Source organism: Aquarana catesbeiana, linkage group LG05 (assembly GCF_042186555.1).
Source record: "Aquarana catesbeiana isolate 2022-GZ linkage group LG05, ASM4218655v1, whole genome shotgun sequence".
Taxonomy (NCBI): domain Eukaryota; kingdom Metazoa; phylum Chordata; class Amphibia; order Anura; family Ranidae; genus Aquarana; species Aquarana catesbeiana.
In genome coordinates this window covers 341,774,190-341,789,696 of record NC_133328.1, presented here as the reverse complement: position 1 = coordinate 341,789,696, position 15,507 = coordinate 341,774,190, and positions in this window count along the sequence as shown.

Here is a 15,507-nt window from a genome sequence, read left to right as displayed (position 1 = left end):
TCCATCCTAGATTCCCCCAGAGGTTCTCCCCCCAGTGCATTCATATTTTTGCCCCCCAAATGCATTATTTTACATTTTTCTACATTAATCCTCATTTGCCATGTAGTTGCCCACCCCATTAATTTGTTCAGATCTTTTTGCAAGGTTTCCACATCCTGCAGATAAGTTATTTCCCTACTTAGCTTAGTATCATCCACAAATACAGAGATTGAACTGTTTACCCCATCCTCCAGGTCATTTATGAACAAATTAAATAGGATTGGTTCCAGCACAGAACCCTGGGGGACCCCATTACCCACCCCTGACCATTCCGAGTACTCCCCATTTATCACCACCCTCTGAACTCACCCTTGTAGCCAGTTTTCAATCCATGTACTCACCCTATGGTCCATACCAATGAACAGTTCCATACATTCTACAGATGTGCCACTTTACAGGCAGACTAGGGGGACCCCTCAGGCACTATATTAGTAGATTTTTTTATTTTTATTTTTTCACTTTTAGAGTCATTAAAATCTCCTGTAAAAACAATTTTTTTTTTTTTTTTAAATGTGTACCCCAGGCAGTATCCAGACCCCAAAATACTTGTATCTCAGTATCTCTCAAAAGTGAGTACACCCCTCACATTTTTGTAAATATTTTATTTAAATATTTTATTATATCTTTTCATGTGACAACACTGAAGAAGTGACACTTTGCTACAATGTAAAGTAGTGAGTGTACAGCTTGTATAACAGTGTAAATTTGCTGTCCCCTCAAAATAACTCAACACACAGCCATTAATGTCTAAAACGCTGGCAACAAAAGTGAGTACACTCCTAAGTAAAAATGTCCAAATTGGACCCAAAGTGTCAATATTTTGTGTGGCCACCATTATTTTCCAGCACTGCCTTAACCCTACTGGTCATGGAGTCCACCAGAGCTTTACAGGTTGCCACTGGAGTCCTCTTCCAATCCTGATGACGTCACGGAGCTAGTGGATGTTAGAGACCTTCGCTCCTCCACCTTCCATTTGAGGATGCCCCACAGATGCTCAATAGGGTTTAGGTCTGGAAACATGCTTGGCCAGTCTATTACCTTTAGGCTCCATGCACACGGGACATTAAAATTATGTTATAAAAATGCCAGTAGCTCTGCAGTGTAGTCTTTCAATGTTTATTAATGTTTTTGCAATAGCATTTATTAGCGTTTTTAGCATTTTTCCACTTTAGCGTTTTTTAGCTTTTTATTTCAATGGTTAAAAAACGCTGGTGAGCCACGTTTTTGAGCGTTTAATCAATGTTTATCAGTGTTTATGAGCATTTGGCATTTTTTTTGGTCAGAAAAATGACTCCTGAATGCGATTTTGTGGCGTTCAGAAAACAACTCATAAACTGCACTGCTGATAAACATCCAAAAACGTCCATGTGTGCATGGACACATAGGATAACATAGAGGGGAGTTTATGGGCTGTTAAAAAAAAATGCCCAAACTCCCAGAAACAGCCGTTTATGAGCTTCAGTGTGCATGGAGCCTTACCCTCAGCTTCTTTAGCAAGGCAGTGGTCATCTTGGAGGTGTGTTTGGGGTTATCATCATGTTGGAATACTTACCTGTGGCCCAGTCTCCGAAGGGAAAAGATCATGCTCTACTCAAGATGTTAAGATATATGCCACGCTTCTAGATACTAGCGCATAGGTTGACAGAGGTGCTGCCTAGGCTAATACAAAGAGCAGATGGGATTTGTTCCTGGTTGACAGACTTCAGACGCCACTAGACGAGTGGTTAACGTTGTTTATTTTGCCATTGACGCTGAGAAGGCATTTGACCGAGCGCACTGGAACTATATAAAATATTTTACAGCGCACAATTCTTGAATGTGTGCGCTGTAAAATATTTTGTACTGTTTGTAGGTCTTATAGCGGCACCATCTTGAATTTAAACGCATTGCAGGGTGTGCCCCCCAAATATGTTTTTGTACACTGGAACTATGGGGGTCATTTACTATAACTCCAGGAAGTACTGGGCACTATGGCAAATAATAGAGCCCATTTTAGCCAAATGGAAACAAAACGGCGAATTTGCGCATGAAAATCAGCGATATAAGTGGAGAACAAACGTTTGTAAATTCCAAATTGCCGCTAATTAGCGCTTCCGCGTATATACAAATGCCAATTCTTATCAAGTTGTTATATAGCACTGTACTGTAGCCATGATCCATGTATGTGAAAGAAACATTTTTTATCAGAGATGTGCTCTAATTCCCGTGCATCTATTGAATTATATTGCAATTAGTATTCCTAGTTTTTTTTTCCTTCTTTTGCTAAGAAATGCAGTTCTGAATGATTATTACATAGTAATGTCTGCTATTCTGTAAAGTTACATGTATTAATCATTTAGGTTACCTATTTGTTGTATGTTGTTTTTTTCATGTTTTTGATTTATTATTTATTAATTTAGTTGACTATAAAGCAGTAATTATTTATGTTCATTCTTTAATAATACTACACTATTATGCAGGTCTTGTACTTAGCACAATGGCTTAGTGGTCTGCTTGGATATCTCTACACCACTCATGGTATGAGTTCAAACAACAGCCAACCTACCATCCACCAGCTGTGTTTATTTTTTCAGTGCACAAGTGAATTAAAATAAACAAACAAAGAAATGTAAACTGCCCTTTAGCTAGTGTGTGGTGTTTGGAATGTCACATCATAATATAATTGAATACTTACATACCATTGCATGCATTTAAAGAGTTAATACAATAAAAACTTTCACATTAAACTGCATTGCTCTGAAGAAATCCTTTACGGATGAAACGCGTCAGCATGACGCCATCACGTTCGATGTAGCACCCGTACAGACCCACCCACAGCCCCTGGGATCTGATTCGCTACTGCTGAAGCCGCTCAAGCCCTGCCGTAAGTCCGTCGATAGCCCCACAGCACGGAATCCGGAAGCAACTGTGGCTCCATTCCGCAAGCAGGCGGCACGCCACTACGTTCCCCCACTTCCACTTGCCTGGCGGGCATCTACTCACACGGACTTATCAGCCACTTTACTTTGACCAGAGGATGATTCAGCTTGAGGAGGATTGGACTGTCCAACTTACCTGTTGTACCCGGATGCCTATGGTCTGGTGAGATCGCATCACTCCACACGCTGTTGTCGTTTATTTAAAGTTATACAGGCACACCATCCTCCCTTGCACCCTCGTCCAGCACTGACACAGCCGCCTATGCATGTTACTTGCTGCGGCTGATATCCACTTGTCAGTGCTATTACCAGCAACCTTCATAGTTTGTACATCCATCTGTAGTCAAACCCAGGTCTGTCATTGGCAGTGCACATTGCGGACTCCCCTTCATCTAAGGCTGCATACCGTCACCCATTGGCTTTTCATTTTTCAGCTAGATATACTATACATGAGACTTTTTAAGTCCAGCTGGCCAATTATATGTGTCTGTATGTGTTGTGGTGGCCATCTGTATGTTGTTCTTTGTTTTTAGACAACGTTGTCTATTTTAATTGGTAGTGGTGGTTATTGGTTCACTTATTGTCAATTTTTTGACACCTTCTGGTGTATATGTGGTATCATTTTTTCTATAATAAACATTTATATTTTTGCTAAACATGCTGGTTCCTTACTGAAGAATTCTTTTTGCCTTCTACCCCTGTTTTTTGCATTGGCTACTTGGCAATCACCTATTTTCAGTAAATATATATACACGTTTATTTGTGTTGCTATGGCTAATTAGCTAACTGGCATTCTCCTTTTCCCACCAATGCAATCTTTTAGGATTTTTCTGTGGGATTTGAACCCATGAGTCTTTCAATACCTGAATGTTTGAAGGTAGAGGTGCTAACTGCTAGCCTATTGGGCTGAGCACAATTATACATACAAAATATTTTTACTAGTGTTTGATGTGTTATATACTATACAATAAAGTTTATTAAATGTAAACTTCTTGTTAGCTAGTGTGTGGTGTTTGGAGATTCACACCATAATATTAGTGAATACTTACATACCATTGCAAGCATTTGAAGAGTTAATACAATAATATCAACCACATTAAAGTGTATTGGCTACTTGGCATTCACTGTATGCTGCTTTGGCTAACAGTAATTCTCCTTTTCTCCACCAGTAGCAATCTTTTAGGATTCTTCTGTGGGATTTGAACCCATGAGTCTTTCAATAACTGAATGTTTGAAGGTAGAGGTGCTAACTGCTAGCCTATTGGGCTGAGCACAATTATATATACAAAATACTTTTACTAGTGTTTGATGGTTTATATACCATACAATAAAGTTTATCAAATGTAAACTGCTTGTTAGCTAGTGTATGGTGTTTTGGAGATTCACACCATAATATTAGTGAAGACTTATTTATTTTTATTTAAGGTACTTCTATAGTGCCGTCAATTTACGCAGTGCTTTACATATACATTATACACTAATATGGGCCCCTACCCTTAAGGAGCTTACAATCTAAGGTCCCTAACTCACATTCATATACTAGGGCCAATTTAGACAGAAGCCAATTAACCTACCAGCATGTCTTTGGAGTGTGGGAGGAAACCGGAGTACCCGGAGGAAACCCACGCAGGCACAGGGAGAACATGCAAACTCCAGGCAGGTAGTCTTGTGGTGTGGTTGGGAATACGAACCAGCGACCCTTTTTACTGCTAGGTAGGGATGAGCAGACCCCCCCCCCGTTCGGTTCGTACCAGAACATGTGAACAGGAAAAAAGTTTGTTCGAGCATGCGAACACCGTTAAAGTCTATGGGGGTCATTTACTATAGCGCCAGGAAGTACTGGGCACTATGGCAAATAATAGCTCCCATTTTAGCCAAATAAAATTTCAACAGGCGAATGTGCGAATGAAAAACTAGCGCTATTAGTGAGAAACACATGTTAGTAAATTCTAAGCTGGCGCTAATTAGCGCTTCCGCGTATATGCAAATGCCAATTCCTACCAAGTTGTTATATAGTACTGCACTGTAATCATGATCCATGTATGTGAAAGAAACATTTTTATGTGAGATGTGCTCTACCTCGTGTGCATCTATTGATGTATGTTGCAATTAGTATTCCTAGTTTTTGCCTTCTTTTGCTAACTAATGCAGTTATGAATGATTATTACATAGTAATGTCTGCTATTCTGTAAAGTTACATGTATTAAACATTTAGGTTATCTATTTGTTGTATGTTGTTTTTTATTTTTTAATTTAGGTGACTATAAAGCGGTAATTATTTATATTCATTCTTTAATCATACTACACTATTATGCAGGTCTCATACTTAGCACAATAACTTAGTAGTCTGCTCAGATGTCTCCACAGCACTCATGGTACAAGTTCAAATACCAGCCAACCTACCATCCCCCAGCTGTGTTTATTTTTTCAGTGCACAAGCGAATTAAAATGAACAAACAAAAAAATGTAATCTGCCCATTAGTTAGTGTGTGGTGTTTGGAATTTCACACCATAATAGTATTGAATACTTACATATCATTGCATGCATTTGAAGAGTTAATATAATAGAATCAGCCAAATTTAAAGTGCATTGGCTAAGTGGCATTCACCTATTTTCAGCATATGCTGCTTTGGCTAATTGGCTAATAGTCATTTGCTTTTTTTACACCAATTCAATCTTTTAGTATTTCTCTGTGGAATTTGAACCCATGAGTTCTTCAAGGTAGAAGTGTTGACCGCTAGCCTATTGGGTGTAGCACAGTCATACATAGAAAATACATAGAAAATACATTCACTAGTGTTTGATGTTTCTTCTCCCCAAGCTGTCTCTCCTGCTGCCACCATCTTCTCCTGCTGATGTGTTCTTCAGCGCAGCTGGTTACCCACTAATAAAAAAAAGCCACTCTTCTTGTGGCGGTCTTCTGTGGCCATCCGATAATGTCACCCGGAGAGTCTGCTCCATGGCTATGTAAGAGACACTACACAGCGGGTGACAACACAGACGGAGGAAGACCACCATGGAAGAAGAGCAGCTTTTTTTTATTAGCGGGTAACCAGCGGTGAGGAAGAACACAGCAGATGGCGGCGGCAGGAGAGACGGCTCTGGGAGAATACAGCTCGGGGAGAAGATGGAGGAGGGAGAGACAGCGTCTGGAGAAGATGGCTCAGGGAAGAAGACAGCTCGGAGCTATTCTACAATAAAGGACTTGTCAAAAACCGGCTATTAATTTTTTTACATTTCACTGCTTTTTTTGGTGAATGGGTAGGGGTAAAATGTACCCCATACCTATTCACATAGGGGGCAGGATCTGGGAGACCCCTTGTTAAAGGGGGCTTCCAGATTCTGATAAACCCCCTGCCTGCAGACCGACAACCACCGACCAGTGTTGTCGGGAAGAGGCCCTTGTCCCCATCAACATGGGGAAAAGGTGCTTTGGGGCATATGGCCTGGTAAGGTTCAGAAGGGGAGGGTGCTCACTCGTCCCCCCCCCCTATCCTGACCTCCAGGCTGCATGCTCAGGTAAGGGTCTGGTATGGATTTTGGGGGCCCCACATCAAATTTATTTTACATTTTGGTGTGGGGTTCCCCTTAAAGTCCATACCGAAGGGCCTGGTATGTACTGGGGGGACCCTACGACATTTTTTTCCTTGAATTTTGGAATTCCATACCATATTATTGAATAAGTACATACCATTGCATGCATTTGAGGAGTTAAAATATGGAATAAAGCAAGCTGATGTGCTTTGCCTAATTATGCTTCTGAGTACAATGCACACTTCTGGGAGGTGATGCTCTCAGTGGGATTTGAATTCATGGCTTGAACTTTTGGGGGCAGCAGGGTATACCGCTATGCTACAGAGCTGAGCACTTACCTACAGAGAAAATACATTTACTAATGCTTGATTCAATACAATAATGTTTTGCATTTCAGGCATTAATATTATAGTAACAACCATGCTCGTGCCAATGTGGCATTGGCTAATAGGCATTTGCCTCTTTTCAGCATATGCCGCTGAGTACAATGCAAGCTTTCAGTAGGTGATACCATCTGTGTGATTTTCAGCCATTTGAGCACAATTATATTGAGAACATATGTTTACTAGTGTTTGATGGTGGGACTACTTTATATTCTAGGTATAAAATAGTACTCAGCACAGTGACTTAGGCACCTTTCACACTTGTGCGACCTGAAAGTTGCGAGATTTTAATGCGACTTTAAGCAATGCCTGTGTAATCTTGAGGTCTATGGACACAGGAGTCGCAGGGAAAGACACGCAACTTTCCCATGATTTTGCATCAGCAATTTTGCCGCAATTCCAGGGAATGCCTGTGTAAACTTGAGGTCTATGGACCTCAACTCGCATCAAAGTCAGACCAAAGTAGTACAGGGACTACGTTGAAGTCAGTGTTACTTGAAGTCGCACAGATATGAATGGTACACATTAAAAATCATGGGGTATGACTTGTCATACGACTCTGATGTCCAAAGTCGCACAAGTGTGACTCAGCCCGACTTTGTCAGCGATTTCAGAGACATCAGTGCACTTTCCTGCACAGATGTCTAGTGAAATCACATAGGTCCCAACTGTTCTCCTTTAAGAAAGTGTCCTATGCCTACCTACTTTTGCTAATAGGTGTCCCTTATACCCATCTCAAAAAGTTGGGAGGTAAGAAATCGCCCCTTGAAGTCGCCCAAAGTAGTGCAGGAACTACTTTTGGGAATCATTGTGGCGTCGCACCAATTCGGACAGTTCCATTGCCATCAATAGGCGCCGATTTGGCCTACAATTTGACATGTCAATTCAGACCTATGTGAACATGGGTGAAGTTGCATAGATATTAGAGCTGCACGGTTCTGGCCAAAATGAGAATCACAATTTTTTTGCTTAGGATAAAAAGATCACGATTCTCGCGACGTACTTTTTTCCAAAAAAAATTGCATTTGAAAGGCGCAAATACAGTGTGACATAAAATATTGTAACAACCACCATTTTATTCTCTAGGGTCTCTACTAAAAAAATATATATTATGTTGGGGGGTTTTAAGTAATTTTCTAGCAAAAAAAAAAATGATTTTAACCTGAAACCAACAAATGTCAGAAAAATGTTTAGTGTTTAAGTAGTTAAACTTTCCTCACTTACACAGAATTCTATTTAATTGACAAATTGTTACAAGGTTTCTAGTTAAGTTCACTGATAAAGAATGTTCTAATTCTTGGCAGACTTCCTATTTTTTCGGCTGTGGCTTCAGAAGAGCAGAGAGAGTTCTTTGCATAGCAAGAATCGTGAAACTCTTTTTTCAAGATCGTAAAGGGAAAAAAAATCACGATGATGATTAATCGTGCAGCTTTAATAAATATGCATGGAAATCAAGGGGGACAACTTTTCATGTGACTCTGAGGTCCAAAGCTCCATGAAAAGTCACCCAAGTGTGAAAGTAACCTAATGAGATTAATTGATAACACCTTTGAATAAGGCCCCATTTGCACTTGTGCGACCTTAAAATTGCACAGCTTTGTCATGACTTGAAGCAATGTCTGTGTAATCTTGTGGTGTATGGACCTCAAATTGCATCAAAGTCAAACCAAGGTAGTGCAGGGACGAATTTGCTACACTTTCAGGATGCACAAGTGACAATAGGGCCAAATTCAAAGGTGTTATCCTTAAATCTCATTCACACTGCTGCGACCTGAAAGTCACACTATTTTGCTGCCACTTTGCCGCTGCAACTTGGCCCCAACTTCTGGGAATGCCTGTGTAATATTGTACCCGATATACCTCAAGTCACACCAAAGTAGTACAGGGACTTCTTTGAAGTTGGTGCGACTTAAAGTAGCACAGATATGAATGGTTGTCATTGAGAATCATGGGGTACAACTTGTCATTCAACTCAGAGGTCCAAATTTGCTGGAAAATTCGCCCAGCTGTGAAACAAGTCATATATATTTTAATAAAAGGAGCTCTCATTTATACTTGCATAGTCCTTACTGATTTACATCAGCAGAACAAATGCAGGAAGTGATGTGTGCACATGGGACGGAAGCAAATGTGTGGTGATGCCAAACAAATCAATGAACCCCACCCACACCAAATCCAGCTATGACATCCACCCCCGCATTGATTAAGTACAAGTACATATCCTACACTTACCCGGCCAATGAGCAGCACCTCCTCTCTGCTAAAGAGACCTCGCCATGTCCACCTCGATGGAGATCCTGACCAGCACAGGAACTTCTGGGTGCATACAATGAATAATTTCCAGGTCAGAAGGTGAAACCACACTTTTGATTGCAGCTGCGAATATTTGATCTCAACCATGATTAGTATTTTTATTTTCAGACATGCAAATCTGTATTTCTACATATATTTGAAGGTAAACTTAAGGGAGTTTGCTAAGAAATGGTGTCCCTGGGTTAGCAACAGGTGAATTACAAAGGCAAAAGGCCCAGTTTGAGCCCTGGTTCACACTGACAGAGGGAAGAAAGCGTTCAGCTGAACTCCCACAATTTCATTCCTGCATGTCAGTCCCGACTGTGGGGGCAACATCAGAGACATCGGTGCAGGTTTCTGCACCAATATCAATACAAATCGCACAAATTAGAACAGTGCAATTGCCACAGATTTGACATGTCAAATCACACCAATGTGAACCAGAGCTGACACATTCAAACACTGCCTATCCACCAGCTGAATTCATTACCTGCAATTCTCCACAGCTGTTAATGATAAAGGTGGAATCTTTATATATAACTTGCAGTTGTGCAGAAACCTAGGTTTACATTGGAGCGATTGGTCATGCAATTTGAGAGATCAAATCGCATGACTATTGGCAATGGCACTGTTCCAATTGATGCAACATTTTTTTTGTGGCACCGCATCAATTTGCTAAAGTAGTTCCTGCACTACTTTTGCCGATTACAGGTGCGACTTCAATAGACATTTGTGTATGAAGCCACCAGAAATCACGCTGACCTTGCTACTTTGAAATCGTGCTACTTCAAGTGAAGCAGCGCAATTTCAAAGTAGCATGTGAACCAGGGCAAAGAGATTAGTTTTTTGGTGCACAAATACATATTGAAATAAAATATAAAAGAGATATTGCACTTCCCCAAAACCACCCACAAAAACTAAAGAAAGAAAAGTAGAAGAAAAAAAAAAAAAAAAAAAAAAAAACCCAAACACACACACCACAACAAAAGCTCAATGTACTTTTATTTTACCAGCAGAAAAAATAAATTTACATTTACTAGCTTCAAAAAAAATTTGGACAGGATATATGGTACCACATTTAGCAACGGAATTTTAAGGGCCCTGCTCATAGGAGCTTACAATCTAAAATTAGACAAAACCTTAGCGTGGACACAGCTTTAATTTCAGTGTATAACGGGCAACACATCACATTATCTGAAAGATTATAGAAACATACTTAACAGTCATTCTTACAAAGCATTCCAACATAATATTGCAAAAGACTTATTCAAAACACCCACCACCAGCCCACAATCCACACATACATTGGTGACCATGTTCTGCTGGAAGCTGCATTTCGGTGTACACAATTAAACGAGATCAAAAATAGTAGGTCAGCAGATGCTTCCAAACGATGTTTGCATGATCAGACAGGAACAATACACCCACAACATTGACAGCATGGCCACATAAAGCCACTTTTGATTGAAAAAATGCACAAGAATTTCATCAAATCTCCCAATATCATTCCTTCTCCATCACAACAAAAAACCTGACCTTCTCAGGCCAAACAAACCCCCCCTACTGCAAGCCTTTATATAAGAGAGGTTGTATTGTTAGCACACTGACACACCCAATAGAAGTACACGCCCACCAGTATCTTTCAATCTGTCTCTTCATGTATGTCTAAAGTGATTGCACCTGATGAGCAGGAACACATAATAGTATTCACAACTGTGTTAGCCTTGGCTATGTGCATCAAATCTCCAACTACAGGACAAAGATCAAAGTCCATTTGCATCCACATAAACAAAGAAACAGTTTTCTAATCATATGTACCTGTGCAGTGTAAACCCTAAAATTTGAAATGTCCAAGTCCCTGGGCATGATTAGTGCTAATAAACATTAACATCAGTCCCTGGCTGCAATGAGCTTCCAATATAAAGTCCAAAATTAACTTTCTTACATTAGAACCTATTTCAACAGGAGACAAATAAGGTGCCAGCATGTCTTTAGATTGTGGTGAGAAACCCACACAGGGAGAACATATAAACTTCAACACAAGCATTAGCATGTTGGGGAATTGAACCAACATCCCAGGTGCTGCTAGACAGAACTGCTATCCACTTAGCCACCAGGACAGACCCACACATGTTCTCTGCATCTCTGTGGTGTGAACCAGCCCTAAGTCCATAGCCATGCTCAGTGTCACAAGCAATATACAGTATATTGGCGTAAGTATTGGGATGCCTGCCTTTAAACACACATGAACTGTAATGGCATCCCAGTATTAGTATTGGGTTCAAAACTCATTTGGCCCACCCTTTGCAGCTATAACAGCTTCAACTCTTCTTGTCCACAAGGTTTAGGAGTGTGTCTATGGGAATGTTTGACCATTCTTCCAAGTGCATTTGTGAGGTCAGGCACTGATGTTGGACAAGAAGGCCTGACCTACAGTCTCCTCTCTAATTTATCCCCAAGGTGTCCTGTTGTGTTGAGGTCAGGACTCTGTGCAGGCCAGTCAAGTTCCTCCACCCCAAAATCACTCATCCATGTCTTTATGGACCTTGCTTTGTGCACTGGTCCAAATGATTTGGTGGAGGGGGATTATGGTGCGGGGTTGTTTTTCAGGGGTTGGGCTTGGCCTCTTAGTTTTAGATAAGGGAACTCTTAAGGCGTCAGCATACCAAGACATTTTGGACAATTTCATGCTCCCAACTTTGTGGGGACAGTTTGGGGAAAGCCCCTCCCTGCCTGTTCCAACATGACTGCACACCAGTACACAAAGCAAGGTCCATAAAGACATGGATGAGCAAGTTTGGGGTGGAGAAACTTGACTGGCCTGCACAGAGTCCTGGCCTCAACCAGATAGAACACCCTTTTGCTGAATTAGAGTAGAGACTGCAAGCCAGGCCTTCTCATCCAACATCAGTGCCTGGCCTCACAAATACACTTCTGGAACAATGATCAAACATTCCCATAGGCAGACTAAACCTTGTGGACAGCCTTCCCAGAAGCTGTTCTAGCTGCAAAGGGTGGGCCAAATCAAATTTTAACCCTACGGACTAAGACTGGGCTGCCATTAAAGTTCATGTGTGTGTAAAGGCAGGCGTCCCAATACTTTTGGCTATATAGTGTATCTGGAAAAGACTTACAATAGTGGTGGAACCCTCCTACAATTAGACATAGTTATAGGACTTATGAGATGAGACAACTTCTCTACATGAAGTAACATGGTTGGGATTTGAACCCAGACCCTCAGAGATACTAAGCAGAAGTTCTAACCTCTAAGCCACAGAGCTGCCACTTGTGAGACCCTCCTACACATAACTACACATAAATACACATAAAAACACATAAATACTACATTTCTATGGACATACAGGTGATGGAATTACATTACTCAAGAGTTATTCTTCTTGATTTATTCTGTGATATTTGGTGTTTTTTTGTGGGTGACAGTAGAATATTACCCTTAAATTTTTGGGAATTACATTTTGATTTCTGATGTTGGTACACATATCAAATTTTTTGGGCTCAAATTATGAATATTTGGAAATAATAAAAAGCACAAAAAATTGTGATTCATTTTAAATTTTCATCAGCAATGGTATTGTTTGTGGATTATAAAGACACCTGTGTGAGTTTGGGGTAAAGATTGTTGTGAGATGAAGAATAACAAGTGAAAGTGACAGAGAAAAATATATTTTACCAAAACATCAAAACATTCCACATTGTAGCATTCTTAAAATCAAAATATTTTAAGTAGAAGCAACAATGTTGCAAAGGAAAATTTATTTCACAGAAAGATACATTTCATCTCAACATTAAAAGGTTTTTTTGTGAAAGTTAGAATTGTTCCATTAGAATCAATGACTGAAACTTCATTTGGACTAAATTAGAGCAGATTTTAACTCCCAAAAAATGCTCTCTAATTAGCTCTCATTTTGGTATTTACTATACCTCCAGGTAAAAAAGACACTTGAGTTAAAATGAGAGTTATTTTCAGGTCTGAGCATGCTCAGTTGTGTTGGCACCTAGTTGTCCAAAACAGGGAATTTTTCACTTTTCAGACTTTTAAAGATATTTCAGTGTAGAAATCACTTTTTCGCACAGTTTAAAAGCAGATAATCTTTAAATAATATACCGCATATTTCAGTACCATTTAGGCAATTATATCATGCTCTAAACATTATTTCCATGTGCAATTCTCTAGGTTTTAGCAGAGTAAGGGTTTGGGCTCTATTTAGTTTCAGGGAGCTATAGTAAATTCGATTTTGGGAGTATTTTCTCACCAGCGCTATAGTGAATACCGTTTTAGCGCGAATTCACGCTATTAGCGCGAATTCGCGCTAAATTGCCGCGAATTAGCACTAATTTGCGGCAATTTGCGCGAATTAGCGCCATAGCGCTATAGTAAATGACCCCCTATATGTCGCATGTTATCCAAACCTTTTTTCATATTAAATGGTACTGTACAAGGCAAGGTTGCTTACTCCAACTTCATAGAACAGTGGCAAACATTTTGCTCTCAGTCAAACTAATCCTCACTAGACACTGGAAGCAAAACTTGGCTTCTAATCTGTAAGAGGTTGTGAATATTACCCAACAACACTATGTGTATGAAAAATATTTGATTCCTCACCTTTCTGTGCCTTCAAACACATTTGGAGAACGTGAGCCTCCTGATATTCACCTTAGGACCAGGGCACCCTCGGTCTAAGTTTCTATAATGTCTCTTTTATAATGTCTCTTGCATTGCCTTCTTACCTCTTGGTCTAAGTTGCCATAATACTGATAATGTTGTTGTTGTACCTTAATAAGTGCCTTGTAAGTTGAAGCACAATGCCAATCATAAGAGGGGTTGTGCCTCTGTAACCAAGGATAACCAATGACCACTGGGTAACGAGATGAGGAAATGATTTGAAATTGTATTATCTCATGGTGAAGAGCCCCTACGGCCATAGTCAATGGAGGAGTCTCATGAGTCACATGGGCAGGCTGTAAAGGTCTCCCATCAATGGCCTCAATGGCAAGTGGAGTGGCACAAAGCTGCAGCAGAATAGAGTGCTTAGACACAAAGGCATTATCTATGAACAAGCCTGCAGCCCCAGAGTCAATTAGAGCCTGTGTATCAATGGACGACTCAGACAAAGAAAGGGTAATCAGAACTAGAGGCTTATCCTTCAGGATAACTGGGGATGCAACAATGCCACCTAAGGTCTGTCCCCTACAGGACCTCAGGTGCGTGTGTTTCCCAGACGGATAGGATAAGAGTTCAAAAAGTGACCTGCCTGGCCACAATAAAGGCACAATTTCTCCATCCTCCTAAATAGGGATGAGCTTCGAGTTCGAGTCAAACTCATGTTCGACTCGAACATTGGCTGTTCGCAAGTTCGCCGAACAGCGAACAATTTGGGGTGTTCGCGGCAAATTCGAATGCCGCGGAACACCCTTTAAAAGTCTATGGGAGAAATCAAAAGTGCTAATTTTAAAGGCTAATATGCAAGTTATTGTCATAAAAAGTGTTTGGGGACCCAGGTCCTGCCCCAGGGGACATGTATCAATGCAAAAAAAAGTTTTAAAAACGGCCGTTTTTTCAGGAGCAGTGATTTTAATAATGCTTAAAGTCAAACAATAAAAGTGTAATATCCCTTTAAATTTCATACCTGGGGGGTGTCTATAGTATGCCTGTAAAGGGGCGCATGTTTCCTGTGTTTAGAACAGTCTGACAGCAAAATGACATTTTGAAGGAAAAAACTCATTTAAAACTACCCGCGGCTATTGCATTGCCGACAATACACATAGAAGTTCATTGATAAAAACGGCATGGGAATTCCCCAAAGGGGAACCCCGAACCAAAATTAAAAAAAAAAAATGACGTGGGAGTCCCCCTAAATTCCATACCAGGCCCTTCAGGTCTGGTATGGATATTAAGGGGAACCCCGGCCAAAATTTAAAAAAAAAAATGACGTGGGGTTCTCCCTAAATTCCATACCAGACCCTTCAGGTCTGGTATGGATTTTAAGGGGAACCCCGCACCAAAAAAAAAACGGCGTGGGGTCCCCCCAAAAATCCATACCAGACCCTTATCCGAGCACGCAACCTGGCAGGCCGCAGGAAAAGAGGGGGGGACGAGAGTGCGGCCCCCCCCTCCTGAACCGTACCAGGCCACATGCCCTCAACATTGGGAGGGTGCTTTGGGGTAGCCCCCCAAAACACCTTGTCCCCATGTTGATGAGGACAAGGGCCTCATCCCCACAACCCTGGCCGGTGGTTGTGGGGGTCTGCGGGCGGGGTGCTTATCGGAATCTGGAAGCCCCCTTTAACAAGGGGACCCTCAGATCCCGGCCCCCCCCTG